Below are 18,840 nucleotides of genomic sequence, written 5' to 3'. Positions count from 1 at the left end.
GAGATAGGGATAGGCAGGTGTGGGGGAGGAGGGGAGAGCAGATCCACTGGGGGATAGGTCAAAGTTAAGGAGGAAAAAGGGGGTAGAGAATCTGTTATTTCCCACAACTCTGCTCTCACCCGTCCCAGACCCAATAGGGATAAGGTCTCGCATTTCATCCTACCAGCCTATGTATCCAACACATCATTCTCTGCCACTTCAGCCATCTCCAACAGGATCTCACTTCTTTCTGTATTTTGCAGGGAATGCTCTTTCCATGACTCCCTAGTTCACTCCTCCCTCCCCATCCATCCCACTCCCACCCAGGAACTTTCTACTGCCCCCGCCGTAGGTGCAACACCTGCCCCTACATCACTTCCATCCAGGGACCCAAACAGTCCTTTCAGGTGAGACAGAGATTCACCTGCACCTCCCTTAATATCATCTACTGCATTCGGTGCTCCAAGTGTGGCCTCCTCTACGTTTAGTGAGACCGAACGTAGATTAGGTGACTGTTTTGCAGAACACCTGCACTCTGTCCATAACCATGATCTGCATCTCCCCATTGCCAGTCACTTCAACTCCCACTCCCACTCCATCACATATGTCAGTCCTCTGCTGCCTCCACTGCCAGGAGAAGTCCAAGTACAAACTGGAGGAATGGCATGGCATGAACATTTGAAGTAATCCCCACACTTTCTCCCCCCCCCCCCCCCCCAACACCCCAAACCATGTCTCTTCCCTTTCCTAGACTCTACCCCTTTTTTTTCCTCCTCACCTTTGACCCATCCCCTGGTGAATCTGCTCTCCCCTCCTCCCCTGCACCTGCCTATCACTATCTCTGACCTGCATCTACCTCTCACCATCCTGTGCCCACCTCCCCTCCCCTCTTTTGTCCAACTATCACTGCTCTGCTTTTCCCTCCTATATATCGGGCTTCCCCTTTTCCTATCTTCAGCCCTGAAGAAGGGTCCTGACCCAAAACGTTGACCGCCTGCTTTTCTCCACGGATGCTCCCTGGCCTGTTGAGTTCCTCCAGCATCGTAGTATTTTTTATCTAGATATTCCAGCATCTGCAGTCCTTTGTTTCTCTTACAGATCTGCCATGATCCAAACAAATGGCTAAGCAAATTTTGGTTGAGATGTCTACTCCTGTTTCCTAAAGATTTATTATGCAGAGTCTTATTTAAAATCCACAGGAGTTGCCTTTTTCAAAAACAAAATGTACTTGCACCACCTCTCAACCACCATAATTACCACCTGTGGTCAGTTTTTTATCAATTGCACCCATAAGATATTCTGCTTCCCTACATTGGTCCAATGATGGCAATGTAAGTTTGAGGAGTAGCAACTCATTGTCTCTCTAGGTTTGTTGAAGCTTGTGAGTTTTAATATAGAATTCAACAATTTTGGGTAACTGTTTATCCACAGATGTGCATCTACCTTTTTCTTTTCTGTCTTCAACTACTAATTTTTAAAGTAATTGTTACCTTGACAATTTTGATCTGCACCTTGCCATTGGTATCCTCTCCCCCTCCAACTTCACACACATTCCTAACTCTTCCAGTTTCAAAGTGTCTTTGGCCCAAAGTGATGACTGTTTTTCTCTCTCTGCTGCTGCTGCCTAACCTCCTGAGTGCTTCTGGCACTTCGTGTTTCATGTCCAGTATGTTGTCTGAAAGGGTGCCAAAATCATGGTGTTTTAAAAGACAGCAGAACATTGAAATGGCAAACTATTCTAGATTAACTCAAGTTGCATCATTTAGACAAACACTGGCTTGGCTGGTGTTTGGTTACACCAAATAATTTGTTCATTTACTGGAATTCCTTTCTTTCTTTCTCTAAAATAAGCTCATCTTACCTGGAACCTTCTCCGATTATCAACCCAATTAGCAATTCTGGAATTCAAATGGCTACATTTTGGCAGATATCAACTACTGGAGTCATTGCATTTAAACTCATCTACAAACGTGTGCTTTCCAGTGGGTATCAGCAGACTTCTGATTTGATCATTATTTCTTTACTTCATTCAAGGCAATACATTGAAACTTGAAGGCAGGGAGTATGAATTGGTGCTATGCCACTTGGCCTATGATCCTGGTCTTCCACTTAAGATAATCCTGGTCTTCCACATCAGTTCTGACTGATCCTGGTCTTCCACTTAAGATAATTAATCGTAACCTCAACTCTACATTCCTAGCACCTGCAGTCACCTTTCACCTCCTTGCTTATCCAGTATCTATCTACCTCTACCTTAACAATATTTAAGGACACTGCTTCTGCTGCCCTTTGAAGAAGAGTTCCAAAGATTCTTGACCCTCGGGGGAAGAGAGCCTTATTTCTGCTTTAAATGGGTGACCCCTTGTTTTTAAACTGTGGTTTCCAGTTTGAGTTTTCTAGATTCTCCTACAAGAGGAAACATTCTCTCTACATCCACCCTGTTAAGACCTCTCAGGATCTAACATATTTCAATCAAGTCATCTTTCACTTTTCTAAATACCTAATCTGTCTAATCTTTCTTCATGAAATAACTCGCTATTCCAGATATTAGTCCAATAAACATCACTGAACTCCTACCACATGCATTACTCCAGCTGTGGTCTTGCTAATGCCATACAGCTGAAACCTAACCTCCTTACTTGTTTTATTTGATTCCCCTTGCAGTAAACAATCATATTGTTAGCTATCCTAATCACTTGCTGTTCCTGCATACTTTTTTGCCAATCATGCACAAAGACACCCAGATCCTTCTGTGTCTCAGATTCTGCAATCTCTCACCATTTAAATGATAGGCTGTTCTATTTTCTGCCAAAATGTACAATTTCACATTTTCCCACATTTGCCTGATGTCCATCCACTGGTCTAACCCATCACTATTCCTTTATAACCTCCCTATGTCCTCTTCACAACTTTTTTTTAAAATCTATCTTTGTGTCATCAGCAAATTTAGCGACTATATTTTTGCTGCCTTCATCCAAATCATTTATTTAAATTATCAAAAGGTTGAGGCTCCAACACTGATCCGTATGGCACATCACTTATTAGATCTTGCCGACCAGAAAAAGAGAATTTAAGCCTGATCTTCCTGTTAGCCAGCCGATCTTAATCCATGTCAATGTGATGGAAGCTGTGCATGGGTGAGGAGGTTCATTGTAGAACAAATTGGACATTGTTTGTGCAATGAAGGGGTTTGATACATTCACCTTTTCTTATTCCCTATAAATGACGTTGAAACTAAATGACCCATTATGTAATGTTTCAGTATAATCTTAATTTGCTAAGGAAAATAGTGACACCTCTCCTATCCTGGCTGAGTTGCTCAGTATCTAATGGTATCTCAGTACTGGAAAATGTAAGTAGGCAGTTCAGAATCTATTGAAGTGTATTCCCATAACCATGTTTTAATGCCTGTTCAAGCAATTTGTTTCAGTTTGGGTTAACTTTTATTTATTACTGAGCATGAGAAAAATGCTTAATGTTACCCCTGAGCTATGACAAACTTTTCATTTTGGTATAAGGAGTTTAAACAGCAACCTTGGTCATGATGTTAGCTGAAATTCACAATACGTAGAAGTCAGTCTTAGCTGATTCTCCTTTTCCTAATTCAACATGGGCTATTTAACATCTTTACCCCAATAGTGATTAAAATTATGATGAGATGGACTATGACCTCACGATCTACCTTGTAGTGACCTTGCACTGCACTTTCTCTGTAGCTGTGACACTTTACTCTGTACTGTTATTGTTTTTACCTGTACTACATCAATGCACTCTGTACTAACCCAATGTAACTGCACTGTGTAGTGAATTGACCTGTACGATCGGTATGCAAGACAAGTTTTTCGCTGTAGCTCGGTACAAGTGACAATAATAAACCAATACCAAAATTAGAAAATGCTGGAAAAAATCAGCAAGTCAGACAATATCTGTTGAAAAGAGAAACAATCTAATGTGACCCTTTATCAGAAATGGGAAAGAGAGAGACTCATATTTACTGTCAGTAGGAGAGAAGCTGGCAAAGAATGTGTAGAACAAAGGGAGTGTCTGTAATAGGATGAGTTAAAATGGCTTAATTGCAGTGTTTATTGGCCCATTAAGTTTCTTGGTCTATGTAATAAGTTGTTAATAGTATGTGGTGGGACTTGTCAGACAGCCTTAACCAATGCCTGTAGGATAAGAAAAACTGAGCCAACATGATGTAAAATCAGAAATGGAAAATGCTAGTTAAAAGTAGTTCCCTTGACATAGGTCAGGAATGTCCCAGGACCATCCTTGTCCATGAACCTGGCAAAGTGTCACCTTGGCTCAGTGGTAGCACTCTTTGAATCATAAATTGGTGAAGTCAGCAGAACTTCAGAGAATAAGGAACACAATCTCATCTGACACTTTTGTATAGTTTTGACACCTACTTTTGAATGAACTCTTAAACAGGTAAGGTGTAGCTTCCTAAGTGAACATAAAAGGGAGTTTTCTGCAAAGCATAGGAAATATTTGCCTCCCACTGATGAATGGACATATATCACAATGTAGTTTGTGAGGGTTGGCAAGTTGGATGCTATACATCCTACATCACAACAGTGGCCGCACTTCAAGAGTATTTCTTTGGCTATAAGTTGCCTTTGGATCTCCTGAAACTGAAAAGTGTTAAGAAAATCCTGATGTTGGGTCTCGGCCCGAAACGCCAACTGTTTATTTCCCTCCATGGATGCTGCCTGACCTGCTGAGTTCCTCCAGCACTTTTTGTGTGTTGCTCCAGATTCCAGCATCTGCAGAATTTCTTGTGTCTCTAAGAAAATCCAAGCTATTTCCACCTGTTTAGTTCCAAACATGAATCTGCAAGGAGGATGGGGTCTGTTGGATGGGACAATTAAAATGATTGTACGTAGGGATAATTGGAATGTAAAACAAATTAGATGTATGAACCTGCTTACGCATAGGATTACATGAAATCATTGAACACTTGTGGAGCCAAAGAGAGAAATATGGGCTAAGGCAATGCAGAAAGGGTTGCCAATATTTCAGGAATATAAGCATGGAATAAGACCAGGTGATTCAAAGCACTAAATGCCTTCATTTCATAGACTATCTATAGTCTATTGTGTGGCAAACTCAGCCCCACCGGATGAAATGTTTTAGAAAATTCCTCTGTCTTTTAATTTCAAATTTTTTTTCCTTATAATTTCTCCTTAACTGTTGGCTCGCAGCAATTTTACAGATGTTATGCTAATTTTCATAACATTTAATTCATCGGCAAATTATCTGATAATTGAAAAAAGTTTGCATTTATATATGGTTTCATGTCCTCAAGAACTTTCAATGCCAATGATTTTTTTCAAGTTTTTTTCGATGAAACATGACAGCCAATGTGCGCACAAATTCCCGCTAACATTGTGGGATGAAAACTGTTGCACTGTTCATCACTTCATGATTTCCCAAAGTACTAACTAAGTTCAGTCATTGTCGTAACATCATAAACGTGGCGGCTATTTTCACACATCATGGTGCTAGGAACAGCAATGTTCTAGCGAGGTTAATTGAAGGGTAAATATATATTGTACAGGATGTATTTGGGAGAAAACAAAATAACATCATGGGACCTTTACATCCACCTGGGGAAGAAGACTGGATTTTGTTGCTGACACTTCCAATAGTGAATGACCTCAATAAAAGATGAGATGATCTGATTTGGTGGTGATTATGGATAGGTTCTTGGCTGGTTATTTTTAAAGAATAGCAAGATATTTAATGCCATTACATGTGGATGATTTTAAATTGCAGAATGAATTATGTGTAGTTTACTAATCCCTGAAGACCGGCCAAGGCCTTGACTCCATGCGTCTTATGCTGTGGGAAATCAACTAGCAAGAACAAAATACAAACTCCGAACACTTTATCATGAATTGTACATTTCAGTTAAACTAATATAAAAGTCACGCAAGCTGTACAGGATAATAACTGTATCCAATGCATAACTATCAGACCTGGACTAAATCCAAACTGTAACAATTTTTTCCTGTATCTCCAGCAGGTTCAACTGTCCAATGCGCAATTCAGACTTGCTTATTTCATGGTTTCCCTTCATTTCTAGTGTCCTGTTACCATTACCTAAATCTGCAGAGTTGGAAACACCCATTGCTAATCTGGCCTTTAAGAAATGATTAACAGGTGCTTAGTATTCTCAGACAAAGGGACTGCAGTGACATAACAAAAACCATCTGGAAGTCTGAGAATTGTGATTATATCTGAATCTCACAATGTTTCCAAGAAATCTTTGCCAAGGTTGGTGCAAGCCTGAGAACCACACATGTAACCTGTTTGCAATACAAATTAATTACATTTAAAATCCCGAGGGTTGGTGAAGAAGATAATTTTTTCTCTCCTCTCCCCCACTTTGTTTTCCCTCATTCCTGTGGCCCCCTCACCTCTTTTCTTTCCCCTTCACCTGCCTTCATGACCTGCCCACCTATTCCCCACCTCCTTCCCTTTATTCTATGGTCCACTGCCCTCTCCCAGATTCTTTCTTTGCCTCTTCTACCTATCGCCTCTCAGCTTCTTACATCTCCCCCCTCCCTCACCCACCTACCTTCCACCTCCCACCTGGAATCACCTATCACCTGCCAGCCTGTGCTCCTCCCCCTCCCCTGGCCTTCTTATTCTGGCTTCTGCCCTCTTCCTTTCCCGTCCTGATGAAGGGTCTCAGCCCAAAATGTCGACTGTTTATTTCCCTCCATAGATGCTGCCTGACCTGCTGAGTTCCTCCAGCACTTTGTGTATGTTGCTCCAGATTCCAGTACCTGCATAATATAATCTACAATATGTTTCTTTCTAGATAAATGTAAAACCTCTTATAACAAAGGCCAAGTGAAAAGCATATTTAGAAAGAACCAAAGATGATGTGAGGAAATATTTACATAACCAGTGAGTTACTGTGATCTGGAAAACGCCACCTGAGACCAAATAGCTGAAGGAAAAATTTGCTTTAGGGTAAGTGGAATTAAATGGGATGCTCCACCAAAGATCTGGGACAGACCCAATAAGCCAGGTGAAAGTTATGCCTCAAGTATATTTAAAGGACAGCTCAGACTGTATCAGAATACTGCATTCAGTTTTGGGTACTGGACCTTACTTCAGATCTGGAGGTGTTGCAAATTCATCATGGGATTTGGAATCATAAGAGCATGAGGACTGGATATATCCAGCCATATTGCATGGCAGTTTGAAGATCTGCTTGTAAGGGAGAGGTATACTAGGTCTTATTGTTTGCCCTGAATTATAGACGACCGATCTGATCTCTTTGTTCAAAGGAGGGACAGATCGCTACCAACATTTAAAAGAAGCTCCCTTGGATATGATATGCATATAACGCCTCAGAAAAGAAGCAATTTTGATTCTTTCACTAATGATGTACCTCTAACACAGGAAAGGGGTTCAGAAAAAGGGGAGCAGAAAACACCATCTCTCAGAGTTAGAGAAACCATTTCCTTTTTCTGGATGCAAGGTCCAACTCCCATGTCATCGTCCACCGTCGAACAAATGTGTCTCTGGGAACATTTTATTGTTTTTGGGATGGATCACAGGCAAGACCCTAATTTCCCTTGGGAAGATGGTACAGTTATTGTACATTGCTTGCCAGGGATTCTCCAGAACTGTTTCCTTAATTATAAAAGTATCTCCCTTTAAATACCTAAAGAGATTGGTTGGATGATAGTACCTCTGACTCAAAAATCTTATTGCCCCAATCCAAGTGCTTAATGGTATAATCTAGGCTGACACTTTAATGCAGTGTTGAAGGAGTGCTGTACTGTCTGGAGTGCTTCCTTCTTGGTATAAAATCTTCCTTTTTAGGCAATTATGCAAGATCTATGACGGGATTTGAAAATGTCGGGCAGTTCTTCCACCACCAAATGCTTCATTCCTCTGCCGAGGCTCTGCTTTACTCTACCATCACCTGTCTTTCTTCCTCCAGTACTCTCCCTTGCAAGCACAGGACATCTAATACCTGCCCATTCTCATCCTTGCAGTCCATTGTTTGGGGTTCTAGATGTTTCAACACAAAGCCATTCAATCCATTGGGTCCAAGCCGGCACCCAACAGAACAATCCCATCTTTCTCAGCCCTCCACCTTATTTCCCTGTAGCCCTGCAATTTATTCTCTCTCACATGCCCATTAATCCCCCCTTGGTTCATTTCCCACTTACAAACCATATGCAGCAGCCAGTTAACCTACCAGCACATCTTTGGGAAACCAGAGAGAACCCACACTGTCACAGGGAGAACCTGCAAACTCTCCACAGACAGCATGGGGGTCAGGATTGAACCCAGGTTACTGGAGACAGCAGCATCTGAAGCAGTCTTTGACATTCTTTCTTTGTTTGGAATGCTTTAGATTCTGGTTACATGTGGGATGTGATGCAGAACTGTACATTCCATTCGCCTCCAAAGTTTTCCAATCTCACATTTACTGGAGGAACAAACAAAGTGCTCGAAGAACTCGGTGGGTTGAGCAGCATCTGTCTCACATTTACCTTTTTATTTTCAGTTTGTGGCCAGTTCTTACTAAGCTTTACCACATTTCTGTAGATGAATATTAATTGACATTGACATCTCATGGATTGTCAACTACCAAATACTTAACCTTCTAACAACATCACAGACTGTGAGAGCCTACTGCGGAAACACTGTTGTTTAGCTGTATCACTGAACTCTATAAACTGCTCTTTTAATTAATTAAGATATGTAACTGTAAGATATCAGTAATTAGGATGAGATTGAATAAGCATTCTGACAAGAATAACGATACTTATTCAACAAATGACAAAGGACTCTGACAAGGAATTTCTAAAAGTTAATGTTGTATGTTCCTACATGTTTTGAGCTTTAAACGGCTTCATTTTGGTTTATTCAAATGAATATTCTGTAAAACTGTTACCTATACAGCGATATAAGGAGCAAGGTAATATGTGGTTATATCCAGAGATGTGTCAAAAGCCTGGAAATAGAGTCACAGAGAGACACAGCACAGAAAGAGGCCCTATAGCCCACCATGCTGACAATCAAGCACCCATTTACACTAATCCTACCCTATCACAATTTATTCTCTCCACATTCCTATCAACTCCGCCTCAGATTCTATCACTAGCGGCAATTTACAGTGGCCAATTAACCTACCGACCCGCACATTTTTGGGGTGTGGGAGGAAACCTGTGCAGTCACAGGGAGAAGGTACAGACTCCATGCAGACAGGAAGTTGGGATTGAACCTGGGTCACTGGAGCTGTCAGACAGCAGCTCTACTGGCTGCATTACTGTGCTGCCCGTATATGTGAGTTCAAATTCCAGCTCATGAGATTGAACTCAATTATTTAAATAAACTTGGATTTCAAAGGTTTGTATCAGCATTGGCCATTAAAGTGCTGGATTGTTATTAATACCTCACCTAGTTCACTAATGGACTTTAGAGTCTGTCTTTTGCTACCCTTACCTGATCTGGTCAGATCCTCAGGCAACATAACTGACTCTTAACTGCCCTCTGAATTGATTTAGTAGGCGACTGTGTTGTATCAAGTCATTCCCCATGTACATTGCAATGGTTCAAAGAAACTGAGAAGTGGCAGATGCAGTTCAACCCAGATAAGCATGAAGTGGTTCATTTTGGTAGGTCAAATATGATGGCAGAATATAGTATTAATGGTAGGACTCTTGGCAGTGTGGAGGATCAGAGGGATCTTGGGGTCCGAGTCCATAGGACGCTCAAGGCGGCTGCGCAGGTTGACTCTGTGGTTAAGAAGGCATATGGTGTATTGTCCTTCATCAATCGGGGAATTGAATTTAGGAGCTGAGAGGTATTGTTGCAGCTATATAGGTCCCTGGTCAGACCCCACTTGGAGTACTGTGCTCAGTTCTGGGCACCTCACTACAGGAAAGACGTGGAAGCCATAGAAAGGGTGCAGAGGAGATTTACAAGGATGCTGCCTGGAATGCGGAGCATGCCTTATGAAAGCAGGTTGAGGGAACTCGGCCTTTTCTCCTTGGAGCGACAGAGGATGAGGGGGGACCTGACAGAGGTATATAAGATGATGAGAGGTATTGATCGGGTAAATAGTCAGAGGCTTTTCCCCAGGGCTGAAATGGTGGCCACAAGAGGACATAGGTTTAAGGTGCTGGGGAGTAGGTATAGAGGAGATGTCAGGGGTAAGTTTTTTACTCAGAGAGTGGTGAGTGCGTGGAATGAGCTGCCGGCAATGGTGGTGGAGGCGGATACGATAGGGTCTTTTAAGAGACTGTTGGATAGGTACATGGAGCTGAGAAAAATAGAGGGCTATGGGTAAGCCTAGTAATTTCTAGGGTAGAGACATGTTTGGCACAGCTTTGTGGGCTGAAGGGCCTGAATTGTGCTGTAGTTTTTCTATGTTTCTATGTTTCTAAAACTGGATAAATGAAATAAATGTTGGTCTTACCAATGATGTTTAGATCCCACCAATGAGTTTATTTTAAATATGTTTCAAGTTTTTCTTTTCCTCATAGTGTAAGGATAAGAGGCGAGCCACTTAAGATAGACATGAGCAGAAATTGCTTCTCGCAGAGAGTGATGAACCTGTAGAATTCTCCACCACGGAAAGCAGTTGAAGCATTCATTGTTCAAATCATTAGGTGCAGGTTGAAACTCTCTAGTCTGGCACCTTTGGGACGTGACTGGTGCCAGACCACAGAAACTGCCCCGATAATCATGCTCTGAGCAGGAGAACTGTCCTTTTTTAAGTACAGGACACTCCACAGGTTCCGTGAGGACTCCATTCCTGAGAACTGCTGGTAAACCAAAGTTTCACTAAGTCGGAAATGCTGTTGGCTGAGATTGCAAAAATTGCACTGATAGCTTAATTAGGTACAGATTAGAACAGATCTTAGTTAATTTCAGTTAGATCTCACTTAGAATTAGTTAATTAGTACAGATCTGTGCTACAGATCCAAAACATGCAGACCACAGAATTTCAACCTGTATATTCAAGGTGAGTTAGATGTTGTTCTTAGGGACACAGGGATCAAAGGATATGGGGAAAAAGCTGGAACAAGGCATTGAATTTGGGTGATCAACCACGATCATATTGAATGGTGAAGAAGGCCAAGTGGCCTCCTCCTACTCCTATATTCTATGTTTCAACATTAACATTGCACCATGGTCTGGTATGGCAACTCAAACGTGCAGGAATGTAAGAAGTTGCAGAGTAGTGGACTCAACCTAATACATCACGGGCACATCCCTCCCCACTATCGGTAGTATCTACGGGAAGCGCTGCCTCAAGAAGGCAACAACCATTGTCAAAAATCCCCACCATCCGGGCCATGTCATCTTCTCGCAGCTACCATCGGGCAGGAGGTACAGAAGCCTGAAGTCCCACACCAACAGGTTCAAGAACAGCTAATTCCCTTCAGCCATTCAGTTCTTGAACCAACCTGCACAACCCTAATCACTACCTCAGTATAGCAACACCATGACCACTTTGCACTACATGGACTTTGTTTTGTTTTTGTTCTGTGTTCTTTCTTGTAAAAATTGTGTATAATTTATTTTTGTGAATGCTGATTATCTGATGCTATGTGCCTGTGATGCTGCTGCAAGTAAGTTTTTCATTGCACCTGTGCACACATGCACTTGTGCATATGACAATAAACTCAACCTTGACTTTGAGTATTAGGTCAGAACAATGGCTTTTGTGATTTCACCCTACAAATTCATAATGTACTCTGCACTGACTCACTGAAGCATACATGGTGTATTTGCTTTATTCTCGAGTCAGTACAGCAATTCTATTTACCTTTATTGTTTTTCAACTGATACCAAACATTGATTACTGTCAAAATCTGCAATGAACGCATCGCATTTCATGCCCTTAAAGCACTTCCGGCTGATTAAATACATTGTTTGGTGCACTTGATTAAATTTAGGTTTCATTAATGAAAATTAGCACTCCATTATAAATTTGGAAGCACATACTCTCAGCAAATACTGGCATGAGTGCCTCTGATCCCTGAGGAGATCTATGAACCATAACCTGACACTTCTTGTGAAGTCAAAGACCTATAAACTATGGGAATTCCTCCAAAAGCATGGTACAGTAGCATGGCTAGTTGAGCTGCTGCCTTACAACACCAGAGACTTGGGTTCAATCCTGATCTCGGGTGCTGTTTATGTGGAGCTTACACATTCACCCTGTGACTGTGTGGGTATTCCCAGGGTGCTCCAGTTTCCTCCCACATCTCAAAGACACACAGGTTTTTAGGTTAATTGGCCACTGTAAATTGCGCCTTGTGTGCTGTTGAGTGATAGAATCTAGGTGGGTTGAAAAGAATGTGGGAAAAATAAAAGGTGGAATTAGCATAGGATTAGTGTAAGCAGGTGGTTGGAAGGCGGCATGGATGTGATGGGCCGAAGAGTCTGTTTCTATGTTGCATGTCTCTATAACTATGGGAAATTGAATTCAGTCTTGCAGTCAAGATAAAGCTCCAATCTCAGCCTTTACACAACTTTAATGATTAGTTTAATGATCCTTACCAAGTCAATGCACGTGTAAAAGTATATGAATTTGGTTAATTTGATCCTGCTGTAAAGCAACTGTATGATCTATAGTCAATATGGTAAATTGGTTTATTATTGTTACATTTACTGAAGTACAGTGAAAAACTTTGTTTTGCATGCCATTCATACTGATCGTTTCAACAGTGCATTGAGATAGTACAAGGGAAAACAATAACAGAATAAAGTGTTACAGTTACAGAGAGAGTGCTGTGCAAGTAGACAATAAGATGCAAGGTCATAACAAGGTAGATTGTGAGGTCAAGAGTCCACCTTATCGTACTAGGGGACCATTCAATAGTTCTATAACAGCAGGATAGAAGCTGTCCTTGAGCCTGGTGGTACGTGCTTTCAGGCTTTTATATTCTTCTGCCCGGTGGGGGGGGGGGGGGGTGGTTGGAGAAGAGAGAATGTCCGGGGTGGGTGGGGTCTTTGATTATGTTGGCTGCTTTACTGAGGCAGTGAGAATTGCAGACAGAGTACATGGAGGAGAGACTGGTTTCCTTGATGTGCTGAGCTGTGTCCACAACACTCTGCAGTTTCTTGCAGTCTTGGGCAGAGCAGTTGCCATACCAAGCCGTGATGCATCTGAATGGGATGCTTTCTATGGTGCATCAATAAAAATTGGTGAGGGTCAAAGGCAACAGGCCAAATTTCTTATGTTGATTTTCTTAACAATTGATTCAATGATTAGAATTTCAATCTCTGGGCCATTGTAATTTCAGTGAAAATATGAATGAATCAAGGTGGTGTAATATTGGTGGAAAACTTTCACAAAAAATCCTTTCACGTCCATTGTTCCCACCTCCTGCCTGATTGTAGCAGCGAGAAGAGGGCATGGCCCTAATGTTGGGGATCCTTGATGATAGATGCCGCCTTCTTGAGGCAAAGCCTCCTGTAATGCTGTCAATGGCGGGGAAGGCTGTGTCCACTACTCTCTGAAGCCTCTTGAGTTCCTGTGGCATGATACCTGCCATTTGATGATGTGGTCTTGTCGTAAGTGTGCCCCAGCGATATTAGTAACTTGCATTCCCACTCTGCCTGCAGTGCAGCAAAACTTTCCAAGGTGCTTCACAAGAGGGTTCTCAATATTTGAAACTATGTTGCAGGAGGAAATATGGTGACTGAGAGGTTGGTCTTAAGATGCATCTTGAAGAAGAGGAGGGGGACATTTTGCAAGGGAATCCTCAAGTCTGAGGCTGAGACGTGACAGATGAAGGTGGAGAAAATAAAATCAAGATTATGCGAGAGAATTCGAGGAATCCTGAGACCGTGAAGATTGTAAGGCTGGAGGCGATCATGGAGATATGAATGGATTTAGGGAAGGAAGGATTTGAAAACAATCAAGGAGATATGGCTGCATGATCAACTGATGTGTTGCTGAGGTCGAGAAGGCTCATAAGTATTGATCATAAATGGGAACATAAATAGGAAATAAGCAAAAAGCAGCATCTTTAAAGCTCTGTCTGGATTCATTTATTTATATCTGCTATTTATTCTTCAACAACCTGGATGTTGACGGAAGGAGTATGCAAGAGGGTGGCTTACATGTGCAGAGTTCACTCTTAAAATCAGATGAGGCAGGGCTTGGATACAATGTAGACCAGTGATATGGGAGAAGAGGAATCGGGGTGAGTTACAATACAAATATCAGAGCTCAGACTTAAGGAACAGATTGCCAAAAATAGACAGTAATTGACACCGGCAGAAATGAAAGGTAGTTAAAGCTACTTTCCCAATTGAATTGCAGATGAAGCAAATGGTGTGGTCTGTACTATATCAGTATTAATGGCTTGTTTTTGTAATGGACTGAGTTGAATCTACTAGGAGTATATGAATGGTACAGAACTTCTGCTGGTGCGAATGCCAGCTGGCTCCTCTGCAGGACTCCATGGTTTTCAGCACCAGCTTCTACCACGTCCATGGGTGACTGGGAGACCAGAGCAGTCCCATCCCTGAAATTCCACAACTTCACCATTGCAATTGACTGCCGATGCATATGCACACACTTGGATCAGTAAATGTTGAAAATGTTCAACATTAAGTTGAGAATTCCGCAACACTGCTGCTTCTTGTTTCAGACTTAGAGCAATTTCTACCTTCTGGGACATTCGACATGCTAGCCGCTTGTGCGATTAAATTAGGAGACCCTTTAAATCCATTAATGACTCTTGGCTGTTCTTTGTGCAGTGACAGATGATGCATACGGTTCAGGAGCTAGATCCAATCATTCTGTGTACATGAGCCGTGCTGAGTCACCTTGTGATTGCTACCTCATTGCCAAGCGACAGTCACACTTTTTTTTAACCTCTACTCAAAGGGCTTCATAAAAAACAAATATTTGACTTTTGTCCACATGCCATCCACTATATTATCATACTGCGTCACTCTTCCATTTCTCAACAGATTCAAAACATAACTATGCTGCTCTGAACCTGTCCAGTTGCTGTAATTTCATACTTGTGTCTTCTTTTCTAACATTCTAACTCCTTGTATTACATTAGTTTATTAATTAAGTTTATAACTAATTAGAAGAAAATGTTGAACCCTTCACTGCGTCAACATTGCATTTATGACACTGGTGATACATTGGTGAAGAAACAATCACTCCAAATCTTCTGGTGATGCTATTTCTTGGTAAGGTCATGGTTATCAAGACCATGAGTCTTCCATGAGGCTACCAAGGACAGAAAGGTTTTTTTATATTTATATATGCTCAGGAAATGAATGTTATTGACAAAGCCGTATTTATTGTTCATCTTTAGTTAGCCTTACAATACTGCATGTAAGGAGGCCACTCAGGCTGCTTTACCTGTGCTGGCCCTTTGAGAGTTACCTAATCAGTATCACACCCCAGTCTTTCCCCATGACCTTGCAACTGTTTCCAAATATTCCCTTTTGAATGTTATTTCTGAATCTGCATTTGTCAGACATTCAGGAAGTTTGTTGCAGATCACAACAACTTGCTTTGTAAAAGTTTTTTTTAGTCTCCAAGATTCTTCCTAACATGGGTGGCCAGAACTGCTCTTGGTCTAACATGGCTCCATATAAGTGTGGCACAATGTCTATTCTTATTGCATTCTAGTCCTCCAGTTAGAAAGACCAGAATTCCATCAGCTGTTTGATTACTTTCTCTACCTGTCCATGACATTGTAATGATCCACTTACAGGGGCCCTTAGTTCTCTTCGGACCTCCAGTTTTTCTGGTTTTATACCATTTAGAAGTTAATCTCTTTTAACTTCTGCAGGTCCAAAGTAGACGACCTCTACATTTTGAAGAACATAAATGGATTACGAATAACATTATAAAATAGAACATTATTTCTTCTTCGCGATGCGGTTTCATAGAAGTATACAGCACAGGAGTAGGCCCTTTGGCTCACGATGTTGTGCCAAACTAATTAAGCTAATGACAGTTAACCCCTTCTGCCTGCACATGGTCCATATCCCTCCATTCTCTGCAAATTCATGTGGCTGTTTAATTGCTTCTTAAATGCCACTATCACATCTGTTTCCACCACCGCCCCTGGCAGCGCATTCAAGGCACCCATCACTGTGTAAAGAAACTTGCCTCGCACATCTCCTTTGAATATCTTGCCTTGCACATCTTCCCCTCTCACCTTAAATGCATGTCCTCTAGTATTAGACAGTTCAACCCCGGAAACAAGACACCAGCTGTCTACTCTGTCTTTGCCTTTCATAATTATATAAACTTCTATCAGGTCTCCCCTCAGCCTACGCTGTTCCAGAGAAAACAACCCTAGTTTGTCCAATCTCTCCTGATAGCAGATGCCTTCTAATCCAGGCAGCACCCTGATAAACCTCTTCTGAACCCTCTCCATAGCCTTCACATCCTTCCTTTAATTGGGTGACCAGAATTGTATGCAATACTCCTGGAAGAAAAGGACTGGATGGCGCTGGAATTGAACTATGATTATACAGGGAGGTACAAGAAGTTGTGAAGTAAGTGATACTGCAGAGACAAGATAAAGAAATAAATAGGTCACTTAAAACAAGAATCAATTCCAGCTCTCAACCTGTCTTAAGTGAATCTTTCGATATTGCATTAAATAGCTTCTGCTACAGGGAGTTCCCTCACCTCAGCACCTGTGGAACCAGTCAGTAGAGTGGAAAATCAGTGAGAGGGACACAAATTTGGCAAATTGCCTCAATAACATTTGTAATAGTGTCAGAGTCATAGTGTAATACAGCACAGAAACAGGCCCTTCAGCCCAACTCATCCATGCCAACCAAGATGTCCATCTAAGCTAGTCCCATTTGCCTCCATTTGGCCCATATCCCTCTAAACTTTTCCTATCCACATACCTGTCCAAATGTCTTTTAAACATTGTAATTGTACCTACCTCAACCACTTCCTCTGGCAGCTTGTTCACCCTCTGTGAGAAGAAGTTGCCCCTCAGGTCCCTTTTAAATCGTGACAGGATAATGACATGATTATTTTTAGTCAGAGTCAAAGAATCATATAGCATGGAAACAAGCCTGCAGTGAGACTGCTTTGAATATCAAGCACCCTTTTACACTAATCCCATTTTATTCAACCCACATTCTCATCAACTCCCCCCAGATTCTACGACTCATCTGCACACTAGGAGCAATTTACAGTGGCCAATTAACCTACCAACCTGCACGTCTTTGGGATGTGGGAGGGAACCAGAGGAAATCCACGCAGTCACAGGGAGAACGTGCAACATCCACACAGACAACACCGGAAGTCTGAAATGAACCTTGGTAGCTGGAGCTGTTAAGCAGCAGTTGGGCAACTGTGCTCCTCTTTAAAAACAATAAACAAATACGTGTTTGCATTAAACATCTCTTTTGCAGGAAGCATTTGACTGCAAAAGGTTCAGTGAGTTCCATGTCAGGGGATTGACTTTCATGGAAAATATTTGTCTGACCTTTTCTTGTTCGTTAATAAACGTGAAGGTAAACCCAGATGCCATGTTTGCTGGGTCTTTGCTTTCCTCTCCAAAGTTCAAGGATGTCCAGGCACTTCACAAACTTTTTGCCCAACTCCATTTTTGACCTTGATTCTAGCACCAGAATGGTAACAACTGATCACAGACGGCAACTCCAGCTTTGTGACCAGGGTGCATTATCCTCAGCTTTGTGTGTTTCCTCTCTGCTGCCCTTCATGTGGTCGACTATACCATTCTTCTTCGAGGTCTAACTCAGTGAAGCTGCACTTACTTTGCTGTGCTTTTTCCCACCCAGCCATAACCAGAGTATCTCCATCAACAGCTTCTCTTTCTGTCTCCACACTCAGATGGGTGTGAGGGAGAAAGCAGCAGGGTATGCACTCCTCCCAGTAAATCATTGTGCACATCTGCCTATCTATACTTTATGTGAGACGCATAACAATTGTAGATGCTGTAGGTCTAAAATAAGACCAGAAATGCTGGAAAAGCTTAGCAGGTCAGGTAACCTCTGTGGAGAGAGAAACAGAATGCTAGGCAGCAGAGAGACAAAGTCAGAGGGTATACGGTTAATACATCAAGAATCAGCCTTAAAACTACTTCCATTGAACCATACTTATATTGAAACTTACAATCTGTGATTGGCTTTGAACTCACGTGGTGTAGCTGTGTAATCAGAGATCACTCTCTATTAGGATAGCAGCTGTAATGTTTACACAGAGGGCAGCCACTTGACACAAGTGGTTCCAGAGTGGATGTTTATGCAGACAATGATTCTTTGCTCAACATGTAAATTTTTTACATCTTTGTTCAATATTGGGACAGGGCAAATGCCACGTGACCATGTGGCCAAATGTGCGGGACACTTAATGAGGCAGATGAGACTAAGGGCTATTGATTGGATTTTAATTAACCCCTTGAGAGTCCCAACTAAGCCCACACACTGACGAGATCAGGATAAGCGGGAACAATAGATGAATGTATAGTAAATATATTAGATGGCGGAAAACAGCCATTTGCAGAAAGCAGATAAGAATGGACCAGATATCAGGACTACTAAACATCTTAGAATTGGCATCATTGAAACAGTAATACCAAGGGGGCCTCTGTCCCAAATTTATGCAGAGGCCTTTGGGAGGTCCCAACTATCTACCCAACTACCAAATTTGCCATAAGCACGTTTGATGTCAATCACTGTCATATAGTATTGCATCTAGGAGGTATAGACTGAATGTATTCTTGCCAAGACTCTTACATCTTATCTCATCTATATGTATGTTTATACTGAGATTGATAAAGGCTTGTTACATCTATAGCTTCGGTCTCCGAATGACATTTCAACCACAACACAAGAGTT

General features: G+C 41.8%; 1 long non-coding RNA gene across 2 annotated transcripts in view; it reads right to left on the bottom strand.

The window, feature by feature from the left end:
• The window catches only part of LOC127579241 (uncharacterized), a 42,122-nt gene extending 24,857 nt beyond the window's left edge, over positions 1-17,265 (bottom strand). Inside the window, exons 1-2 of one of the 2 annotated variants that reach the window (XR_007957650.1) lie at positions 17,193-17,265; positions 16,914-16,974 (exon numbers count right to left, since the gene is read on the bottom strand). This is a non-coding gene — a long non-coding RNA (uncharacterized LOC127579241). Of the gene's footprint in view, positions 1-16,913; positions 17,157-17,192 lie in introns of those variants that run through there. The other variant, XR_007957649.1, reaches the window with a different exon arrangement.
• Positions 17,266-18,840: the final 1,575 nt, after the last annotated feature.

The sequence above is a fragment of the Pristis pectinata genome, chromosome 2, assembly GCF_009764475.1.
Source record: "Pristis pectinata isolate sPriPec2 chromosome 2, sPriPec2.1.pri, whole genome shotgun sequence".
Taxonomy (NCBI): domain Eukaryota; kingdom Metazoa; phylum Chordata; class Chondrichthyes; order Rhinopristiformes; family Pristidae; genus Pristis; species Pristis pectinata.
Note: the sequence above shows the minus strand (reverse complement) of the source record. Positions and strands in the feature narration are given on the sequence as shown.